The sequence below is a fragment of the Convolutriloba macropyga genome, chromosome 2 (assembly GCF_964194025.1).
Source record: "Convolutriloba macropyga chromosome 2, txConMacr16.3, whole genome shotgun sequence".
NCBI lineage: Eukaryota > Metazoa > Xenacoelomorpha > Acoela > Convolutidae > Convolutriloba > Convolutriloba macropyga.
Window position 1 is genome coordinate 84,668,206 of NC_134469.1, and position 11,985 is coordinate 84,680,190.

Below are 11,985 nucleotides of genomic sequence, written 5' to 3' on the forward strand. Positions count from 1 at the left end.
TGCATACTGTTTCGACCGTTTTTTTTTATGAAATGGAAGGGACTTTATCTTTTCTCTTCATCGAAAACTTGACTTTTTCTACATCAAAAGTCCATGGCGCGTAGAACTCAAATCCGAAAGGAAAACAAAAATCTGACTACTATCTAAACTTAAAGATTTGACAGTTTAACTTCCAACTGAGTTTGCTGTTCAGCGACAAACTCGGTGAAATCAGCCACATTATTGGAAGTCAGTTTGCAAAAATGCAACATTGATCCAAATTTTGAATTGCTCTCGAACGAAGTATGAAGCTATTATTTTTGTGTCTTTCTTTTTCATGCAAGGTGTCGTTTGACTTGTACGATCCAGATTGTTCGACTGATTTGAATTTTTGTCAAAAGCAACGGTAAAAACTGGTAAAGCTCGAGCGTGCTAAGTTGCTGAGCATTTCTATTAGAGTATTAGTAGGCGCTAAGTATGATTCAGCGAAGCTCCTGAGGAAGGGTTCAGGTCTAAATTCATGGTTGAGAAAGGCAATTTTTGGTCGATTTCGACCCCCGCCTGTCGTTCAAGAGCAACTTCTTTATTGGGTTGTTTTTATGTTTTGGTCTGCTAAGACCTCTCAAATGAAAAAACAATGCAAACTTAATTCAAACTTTATCTGCTCTCTATAAGCCAGATGTGCAAAGAAAAAAATTTGATTTGTTATGCCTTTCATGCAAATAACTGCCAGAATAAAAAGCTACAACGAATAAGAAAATGTTTTGTTCTTTGATAGCCAAGAGAGAAAATATTTTGAAGGAGATAATCGAAGGCTTGTAATGTGTGTTTGGTAATGATTTTCTGATACCCTTAAATGTTCCTACCCTATCCATTTAGTTAAATATATTTCTTCGTAATCTAAACAGCTTAGAACAACTTTATACCGCAAATGATATATAATTTATGCTTTTTCAATTTGATTCGAAATATTTGTGAAATTTTGTGCGAGATACAAAAAATTTATTTTCAAATATATACCGCATAAATCTACATAATATAATATTGACAAGACAGCTGTGATTCTATCTGCAACCAGTAACATGTAGAGCAGGACATTTTGGCTTTTTAAGAATCGTAAATTGCACTTGAAATTTCGAATATCAGTAGTAAAAAAAAACCTTTAAAAACTCTGTAAAAAAATTGTATAAATGGAGGGCATAGCCTATTACTATTTAGTAATTTAATACTCTCGAGTCCTGACGTTGTTTTTTTGGGCAAACAAAACGCCTCTCGCTTAAAAAAACAATCGGGACAGATATTGGTGCACATTTTGCTTGAGCATTTGCTGGTTTTTTATTACAGCTGAAAATAACAGCTCGCGTTTCATAACTAATTCTCATCGTTTTCGCCTTCTTGAATTTGAAGAAAGCCATGAAAGCTAATTTCAATTAAATAAGGAGGCTCGCATCATTCTGTACGTCGACCAGAATGTTCCCATATTAGCATTTGAAAGCGTACATTGCATAATTTCACCATATCTAAATTGATATTGCTGAAGCTTTTGCCTTAGCAACAATTTTTGTTGTTTTAGCCAGATTTCCAAAAATGGCAATTGTTTTTATACTCAGGTTTGAAAACGTAGAGGGGAGCAAAGAAATATTCGAGTTTCTAGAGGAGCCAGAAGTGCCTGAGCAGCTTCCAATTACAAAGAATTTTTTTGTTTGGCCTAATTTTGTTGAAAAAGGTTAACGTAAGAAGTTGCTGTGTTTCCGAGATGAATCTCTTATTTTTTGTGTCCATTATATAAGGGTTGTGATTTTAGTTGAGGAGTTTTTCTCTTTCTTTAAATAACTTCTTGACCTTGAGAATTGTAACATGTTTAAGATCATTCAGTTCACTCTCAGAATCAACTCTATTTGATACCGTGTGCTTTGCTGAGGAAATTTGTTCTGTTCAAAAGCAATAGCCTATTTGGTTTAGTTTTTTGAAGAATTTCGTATCTCGTTTTAAAAATTTTGTGTGTTCGTATATCAACCCATAAAAAACATGAAAAAGGGAACAGCATAAGCAACCTCTTCACTTGGCTCTGTATTCAGTGAAATTTTGTCAGAAAAACCTATTTCAACCCGCAAGGTTGTGTTCTACAAATGCAGCGTTACTCTACACGAAACCGAATTGCTGTAGAATTTTTGTCTGAATTATTTCTTTTATGCGGCGATAGTTTGCAACCAGAAAATGTTTTGTCTACTGTTTGCTTAACAAGATCTCTCCAATAGCTTTTTCATATAATGAAGGAATAAAACTAGCGTGTTCAAACGATTCAACTGCTAAAAATTTTTCGAAGGTAAGAAGAGCCGACAAGATTTTTGATACAGCGAAAAACAGCCTGACAAGCCGTAAACTAGATTTCAAATATTTGAAAAACTTCTCTTTGCACGGTAATTTGATGACAATAGTTTTTCTTTTAAATAATGACAAAACATAAAACAAACAAAAACAAACATAAATAAAGATGAAAAATAAAAGATTTAATTAAAATATTTCTATCAACACTGGTTAGAAAGAAAACGGCTCAAAATAAGCTTCCGAAAGTTTGTTACTCGACCTGAAATGAGAGCAATGAAAGAAATTTAATTAAATTTATCGAAACACGAAAAATTCTCAAACAGTTGTGAGGAAATATGGCTCAAAATTTTTTAAATTTAGAGTGTCTCGCTATTGAATTTTAAACGTCTTTGACCTTCTCCGCTTACCACACAGTACGTTTTGGTCAAAAACAATAGCAAATATAGCTGAAAATTTCAACTGCTCTGGTATACTTCATGACTTCGGTCGTTGTCTTTATAATCAAATGAATTCAACGAAGAATTGAATACACCGCAGATCTGAATGCCTCGCTGATTTGACTACAAAAGGTGTTTTCTTTTTTCAAAAAAGCATTTGAGCCTTTCATTAAAAAAATAAATTTTCATTAGAAAATAATTTACACACAGTAAACGCCAAATGCATTTAGAATAAACTGCGACAGCGCAAATCTGGCAATATGAATTAATGGGAAAATGGCAAATTGAATGAGGCTTCTGATATAGTGTCATCTTTCTTTGAATCACAATAACTTTTTTTAAATCAGGGAAAATTATCTAGGAAGGATTCAAATGCTTTTATGTAACTATTTTTGACCAGATTGACTAATATCATATTTACTCCAAGACTAGCAAGCATTTGTTTCTTAACAAAGGCCAGGCCTTAGAACCATTCGCTATATACAACAACGTTGAAACGGAGGAGATATAATGAGACCTCGCATTTCGATTGAGGACTAATGACGGCTGTTTCGGACTAACTTCGGTCTTTGTTATTTATTAAATTTGGTATTTTCATTGAAAAAAAAAAGAATGTGGTTTGTTTTTCTGAACAAAAGAAGTCTAAATTATTTTTTTTAAATAAAGGGGCGGAACAGTTCGTTAAAAGTAGGAAACATATTTGAAAAAATTGTAGCAAAATATTCAATAATACGACCGAGGATTAGTATAAACGGAAACAACAGACCCTGTAAAAATGTGCCCTTTAGAATACGGAAGAGTATTTAAACTTCAGAACCAACCTGAAATTGTGAAGAAGTTTTTAAATAGTTGAAGCACTTAATTAAAAGAATCAAGCAGTGAACTTTATTAGAATCTCGTTGCCTGATACTCGCTCTTTCAAATAGGAGCCGATTAACGTTATTTGTTCCTTTTAACAGCAGCAGTAAAATTAGATTGTGAAAAAAGTGCTAAAAATAACGCACGTGAACAAAAACTTCTGGGAAATTGTTTTCTCTCTCTCTCTCTCTCGTAGTAACATTTTGTAGTGACAAGCTGCTATCTGATAAAATTCACGTTCCGTGGTTGGAATCTGATCGACTACCAATGTTTCAAGAATATGTAAACAGATCTTTAAGGAAGACTGCGCTCAAAAAAGTGTTAAGTTTAGGAGGTTAATAAATGTCAGTTGAGTAGATATTGCTGTTTTGCAACTGATATCGGTTTTTCACTGATTGAACAAAGAAAACAGTGGTGAAAAAAAAAAGAAAATCACTGGTTGAGCGGTTGAACAGATTATCAAAGTGAAAGTATCTCAAGAAATATTTGATTTTTGCCTAACTATGATGTGAAAATATGTATTTAATGCACAACCAGTGCTTTTGGTCTCTATAGAAGACTAAATGCGGTTTTAATAGAAGACAAAACTCTGTGTAAAGCACATTTTTAATTGATTTTTTTATGATTCATTTTGTACTATTTTTCTTTATAGTTTTCGTGAAGTTGAAGAACAATTATCTAATAATTACAGATCGTAACTTTTAGAACTATTGTTTTTCAAAAGAATTGGGACAGGCTTTGTTTGTATTAATTGCAGGTAACTGGTAGGTAGTTATTTCTACTGACGTTCAAGTCAGTTCTTCTCTTCAATATTATTTGGAGGTTTACATTTGTGGTCTTTGTGACTTTTAATCAAGAGGAACGAGAAGCAGATTTTAAAGTTTAACTAGTTAAAAGAAAAAACCTCCTTAGATCAATTTGGTCTTCAATTTTCTAATTATTTTTGCGGAACTTATGAATTGTGACATCTAACGTATGGCAGGATCAAAGATATTAGTGAAACGTCTATCTTGATGGATTTATTTTCTTACTTTGTTGTAGCAGATAGTTATACGTGTCAAAATTTGTTTGTACGATGCTTCAGGTTCATTTTATTGTTCGTTTGACACGTTTGTAGTGTTTATTTTGTACTGATCAGACATTTATTTAATCCAGTGGAAATCAGATGAATTGATTAATGTTGAATATTTAATATGCACCAGCCCCCCCCCCCCTCCATTGTTGGTTGAATTGGTACTTCATAATTGAATAATGTCCGCAGATGTTCTCAGAACAACCAGTTTGATGGGAGACTGATGAATTCTTTTATAGGCAGAGTAGTAAAATCTTAGATACATAAATCAACCACCTGTATTTACAAGAGGAAGAAACAAGGTTTGCTGGAGCTTTTTCGCTGTACCTGAGACATTAATAAGAAAAAGGTTTGAGTCAAGACAATGCTCATTTTTAATAATTTATTTGAAAAATCATAATGTAATTCGCATTCAGACTGATCAAGCGACTGTCTGACAAAAAAAGTGAAATGAATTATCATTTCCATGACACTTTTTTTCTTAATGAACGCCAAAGAATCTAGGTATAATGGTGCGAGGAATATACAACTTAAGTTTTTGAGAGAATTCAATTTATCTCCATTTGAAATCAGTGGTGGAAAAAAACATTAAATCAAGATGGAAAAAATTCTATGATCTAATGGCAAATTACAAAAAATGTAATATTTAAAATCTGCTCTTCTGGTCTACTCTGGTGACACCTTTCTCCTCAGAATATTTGTCTTTTCTCGCGGCTCCATCTGAGGGTAGTATTTTTGTTGCAAAAGTTTCCGATTTTCGTAGAAAAGCATAAGGTGCAATAATGGAAAGACTGTGTTGAAAGCAGTGGTCAAATGTAGATAATTGTTCCGACCCACTTAAGTGGGGGGAGTCAATTTTTGAGTTCAAGTTTTTGAGCTGTGACCGGTATCATTAGTAAACCCATAAAGCGTAGAATATGGAATTAAAAGAATTTTTTAATTTCGTTTTTTACAGCGAGCTATCAAGATTTTAAGCTTTGTGAACATTCAGCCGAATTATGATGCTTTTGTTCCCAATTATCGTCAATTTTGCTGAAATGTATTAAAATTGTTAACACTAGACTTTTTGATGTAATCTTTAAAGGTAAAGGAGAGTTGCTGAATTTTTCGATCCATTTATGCTATTTTAAAATTCAGATGTTTTTTTCGTGAAAAATGGGATCAATTATCCTTTATTAGCCCTCTATTGTTAAATTTGATGGACGTAGACCTTAAAAAACTTTTCAAATTGTTTCCTCATTTGTAGTTTTTTATGTTAATTACTGACAAGAATTTCACATCAGGGCTCAATTTTTGATAGATAATATTTACAAAAACTGAGGCTCAACGAACATAATGTATGGGTCCAGAGTCAAGCTCATGATTTTTACAGCTTTGAGCAAATAATGTAAAATTTTATGTAAATCTTTTGCTTTGCTTTCATTTATAGTCTAATGACTAGTCTCCCCAATCAACGATACAATTGGCTTCTATAAGAGCTATAAGTGGTTTTAGACAATGCTTTCAGTTGTTATCCAATGTCTCATGACTTTGAATAAATTTGTTCTAAGACAATGTCGGTGAATTTTTGAACTCGAATTTTTGAATTATCGCACTGTTGACTTATCCAGTTTTTGATAAAAGCACAGCGTTTAGAAAAGGCGCAACTGAATATGTTAATTGTTCTTCTTGATAACTTTATGAATCACACATTTCTCTAGCAAACTTTAGCGGATTATTTTTTAAATTTTTGCCTTGGGTTTTCTTTTTTTGATAGTACGACATTTAACTGATGAAGATAGGTCTAACTTGCTTCCTCAAGTTGTATAACTGAACCTATTTAACGATTTCAGTTCATAGTTAATTGTTTTAATGCCTTTGAAATGAACTTTTAAAAAAAGAGTTTTCAACTGTCTCCTTTTTCCCCTGATTTTTGTGATAATGTAACGCAACCTCATTAATAAGGATTGTCGGCTGCTTTTGTTAATTCAAACATTAGTTTCTCTGTTGCTTTTATGTTTTGACTGATGGCTTCGAGTTTTTCATAAGTATTCGATACTGTTTTTTTTGGGCTTCTTTGTTTTCATCTCCACGTAAGGAAGATCGTCGATGCTCAGATGAGAAACAAGTGATGACTTACAGCTCTTGAAGATAACACCTTATAGTTATAGTGCCTTAAACTCTGTGATGTCTTAAAATTGTTTGAAGTTTTGGCTTCTACCTGTGTTTTTATTTTAAGCCTTGTGACTTAGTTTCATTGATAACAGTTCTAATTGGCTCCCTGATGTGTTCCACTTTTTAGTCGAAATTTTATGTCTGTTATGACTTTTGAAAATATTTGTTTTCAAAAGCATTTTGATTTTTGAGCTTCGCTATTTTTTAAATCTTTTTAAGTCGATTTTAAGCTAAGTCTCTGTAAAGACAGGTCGCAAACCGTTTCCATTGAGCTAAAATTTTTTTTTTAGAATGGGTTTAATTTCAACCTTTACTACGAGATTTCATTAATTGTTTGTAATTTTTGCATATTTGTTATAGGATTGCTGTTTTACATCAATAATGGTAGATCCCATTGGCTTTTTAAATTGGGCAATTAAACATTTTTGATGTTTTCATTGACAAACTTATGGTTTTTACGGCATCATTGCCATTATCGCGCAAAGTTTGATTTTTTAAATTTTGCCGGTTTTTGTTCTTGTTTTGACTTTCTGTGTTCTAATGACGTAAACTGGGGATTTCACTTTTTAGAGATTTCAGTTAGTTTAATGATTTTAATCATTTTGAAATTTTTGGCTTTTTCGCGAACTGTTACCCGGTCGCGTTGAGGACAGGTGCCATATCTTTTCTAATTAAGTATAGGATAATTTGTTTTGTTTTGGTTTTTATCCGATGAGAGCTAAAATTTTGACATCGAGTTTTGGTCGTAATTAATGTTTGTTTTTTGATGTATATGCTTGTCTTTTCTAGTAGTCTTATTATCAACAAGTTTTCTTGGCCCTCCAAAGTGGCATTTTTTTATTCCATTCGTGGTTTGTTGAACGATATGTATGATTTTGAAGGTTATCTATCTCTTGCTCATTTGATAGCCAATTATGTCAACAATGTGGATGAAATGGGTCGAAACATTGTGCGAACGCACATCAGCGAGTCTCCTTGTTCTGTTTTCAGTACTTTCGATAAAATTTCTCTCTTTCTTATGTAGTCTTAGCTAAGATTTTCGTATTTTTTTCGCTTTGGATTTTTAATCCATTTTTTGCGTCTGGATTCTGATGTTTTTCTTGACAAATTGACTGTTCCTAAACCTCTGGTCTCCGAAATCAACATCAGAGCACATCTCTGCTTGTAGTTTTGTAGTAGAGTTTTCCGTCAATAAGAGGAGAATTTCGGTTCAAGACTTGTAACCCAATGATAGGAGACACTAAAAAAATTTCTTGCTTCTTGCAAAAAGCGTGGATTCATAAGATATACAGATATACGAGTTCTCTCGAACGGATGATGCCTGAGAGATAGTGAGAAAGAACAGAAAACAGAAAGGAAGACGATATTGCGCCCCTGAATTGTTTAGAACCCACCAATCAGAAGATCTTTTTTTCACAGATGGACATCGAAACACTTTCGATTCTAATCGTCTAAGTATATTGTAGATTTGATAACCTTTTTTAAGGGTACAGTGAAACCAAGATTTCACATTTGTTTGAAATCTTTTTGGGAAACTTTTAAAATCGCAAGTGAATAAATTAAATTTATTTTAAGTTTGATCTTACTGCTATTTTGGAGGTGAACAATGTTATCGAATTTCAGTATTTTGTTCAATTGATTTTTGAATGATACTGTTCACCGACATAACTCTACACTATTTTAGGGGTCAGAAAGCTCTTTAAAAATAAAAAATTTTGTCGCTATGACAACTATACTGTTTTCTGAAATTTGTTCAATTTTCGTAAATTTTCATTAATCGTTGAAATTTTAATTAATCGTTGAAATATTAAAAGAAGCCTAGGAATAATCATTCAGTTGTTTTAATTAACCTTTCCTTACCAAAGTTTTGTTAAGTAAGCCCTCTCGAGTCTCTAAAAATCGAAATACTACTGATATCGGTTTACTTAATTGTAACAACAAATTTTCTTGCAATAAATCATGTGATCAAAAACCAGAAGTATGTGAAAAGTTTTATTTAATGTTCTCTTTCCTTTTAACTGGGGCAAAATAAACTAAACTGGGCCTCAGTTTTTTTTTCATGAAAAACATGCGACTATGTTTCGAAAGAAATTCCTGAGGCAAATTTTTCAAAAAATTGTATTCCTCTAGGTTGCAATTTTAGAATGCAAAATTAATAACTTATCCAAAACATTGCTAAGGCTTTGTTATTCTCGACTGCCACCAAAATAAGCAATCTTTGTTTAATAGTTTTTCAACGACATTATTATTTCTGCTTACTACAATTTAGTCAGCTCAAAAAGTCAAGCTATGACTTCCCCTCTCCCTAATCAGGGTGAAAACATCACATCATAGTGCTTACACGGTGTAACGGTTGCTAAATAATCTCCTTCATTGGTGGTTGGAAATATATTTGCACTTGTGGTGTGTTGAAAAATTGCCGACTGTAATCGATAATCAAGTTTTACTTTCTTTTCTTATGGGGATCTTTTTCTTCGTTATCTCTATTTGTAAGTTTTCTAACTCGTCATCAGAAACATTAAATATAAATAACTTTTCCTACGATTAAACAAAGTCTGGAAAAATTTTTGGATTTGGTTTGTTTCAAAAGAAATTGATTATTGTTCCAACATTTTTTCAAAATGAGGGAATAATTATGCGAGGCTGGTTTTTTTCAGTCAAAATTTCACTTTTTGTTGGCGCTTCATAGAGACAAGAGGAAAAACCATTTTGTAGCCCTCAGAATCTAGTTTTGATTGCTATAAAAATTTTGAAAAAGGAAACACTTTAAAGTTAAAAATTTTGAAGGTAAATGGGAACGTTAAAAACATCGCTCGCGGGGAGTGGGGGATTTGTAAAGAATCAAATTAGGTTTAATGAAGTTTTCCTTGTCGCGAGTAATTTTATACAGTTGCGAGCCTAAAAGTTATTGTATTTGATCTAAAATTTCAAAAAAAAATGATTTTTTTCCTCGAAGTTTTGTTCATCCTTCTCGCTGTTTTCTACTGATTAAACAATTTTGTAGAAAGCAACGTTTCTCTGTATCGAACCAATTTTTAGAGCTCTCAAAAGCAAAAGTCTGCTTTAAAAATGTAAAACAAAGCAGAAAAATGTATTCTTTTCTAAACTGTTAAATTCCAGAGCTTGTTTGCGAACAATTCTTCTTCTTTCATCAGTGTTAGTCATTTTAGTATTTTTAAGACTGCAGAGGCCTAAATATATCAGTTTCATGCAAGGAACGTCAAACCAACCAAATTCATTAATGAAAAATGAAGGTGTAAATCTTTTTCTTTTTTTAATTTCCTTATATTATCAAAGCGGATCCTTCGAATTAACCTCCTCTAGCGCAATCAATATAGATTTTCAATAAAGATAAGAGTCAGAGAGCTTTTGGATTGCCAGGCTGAAATTTTTTATACAATTATTTCGTTTTTTTTTGGAAAAAATGGAAACTTATTTTTCACTTCCGGTTTTATTATTGAAAATTTAGTTTAGCTGGTAGTTCATCTGATAGATTTTTTTAAAAAAAAACGAATTGGCACTTTATGCTCATGAAATATCCAACATTTTGGTAATATTAAAAAAATTAATAATTTTTTTTGGCAATTTTACAATAAACAATACAATTACCTCAAGAATTTCTTACTTTCTCAAATAGAACAATTAAGAGTTCATTGAACGGTGACAAATCATGGGACAAAAACTTTGAAAAATATTTTTGGTGTCGGGTTTCATGTTTGTGTGTGTGTGCGCTGTTAGTCTGAGAGTTAGTTCCTTTAAATGCTAGGCACGAATAGAAGCAGGTAGCAAAAAACAATCAGGAATTGAACCTTTTGTTTGCTACCAATTGCGGTTTTAAATCTTTTCCAAGCCAAAATTGTTTTAAATCTCGCTGGTATCGAATTTGTTAGATTTTAAAAACTAATTGTTTAAATATGCTCTTGAAACCTCAACAATGACAAAACCTTCTGAAAATTTTCAAATAGTTTCATTTGAAAGTTAAATGTCAAAAATACAATTAGCATTACAATTTCCTCAGAAAGTCAAAAACTGGTTATTTTGAAAAAACAAAGAAGACCTAATTGAACGGTGATGAACCCTGATTAAAGATCAGTTGCCAAAAAGAGTTTTTTCTAAAAAAAACGTACTTTGGTGTTGGGGTTTGTATTTGTGCGTGTAATTTGTGTGATGTGTGTGTGTGTTTGCAAGTTTTACCTGTGTCATTGTCTTTCAAATTGTACTACACTTATCTTTTTAGAATATGCTCAAGAGTTTACGTTTTTGCCTGCAGGAAAAGGATGGCATGTTTTTTTGGTTCAAACAGTATAAGTAAATTTCTCCAATGCATATAAAATGCTTTCGGATACTCCCAATGGTTCCGCTGAGAGAAATTAATGGTTGGTTTTGCAACTCTGGGAGGTATGTTGGAATATGCTGTGCTACGTACATACGCCATCTTGTTTTATTTTTCTGTGTCATGGTTTGGTAGCAGCTGCCGAGCATCCATGCTAGAACTACAATGATAGCAGTGTTAATTTTATCCTTTTTCGTTTTTATAAGTACCAATCCTATAATCTTTGTTCCGAGAAGTGCTGGTATAATTAGGTGTCACTCTCAATTATAACTAAATTGGTACATTTTATGATTGCTGATGGTACTCGTGAAAATTTTAAAATCTTATTTATCGTTGTGCTGATTGCTGGCGTATTCCAGGAATTGAGTCGTATTTTTTGCCCATAATGTGTGAAAGATGCGTACTACTTCCCTTTTATAATATTGTTGTGATTCTGTCAAAATCACGGAATGTGCGCATATTCTGTGGAAAAGCAGGTAGAAAAAGTCAGCCTTCTTGTATCGTTTACACTAACCGTCATGTGACCCACAGCTTTTCACATGCTCACATTGCAGTTCTACTTTCTTTTAATTTCAACCCACAAATTAATGAAAGTTTTTTTCACCTCGTGTCGACGTACTAGCTTGAGGTGGAAGCTAAAGCGTTTGCGGAATTGCTTTAATTAAGTAAAGTTTATTAATTGCTCTCGAACGAAATTTGAAGCGATTTTTGTAAACTTGTGTTTTAATGTAAAATTTTCGCTGGACCGTTTTGTTCTAGAACATTCTTTCGATTTCACTTCTCGAGTTACTGTTTCACTCTTGATGGTTTTTGAGTGGCTTGAA

The 11,985-nt window shown here is 32.5% G+C and overlaps 1 protein-coding gene across 2 annotated transcripts in view; it reads left to right on the forward strand.

The window, feature by feature from the left end:
* Positions 1–11,985, forward strand: part of LOC142334800 (radial spoke head 10 homolog B-like) — a 170,851-nt gene that overhangs the window by 53,621 nt on the left and 105,245 nt on the right. The window lies entirely within an intron of this gene.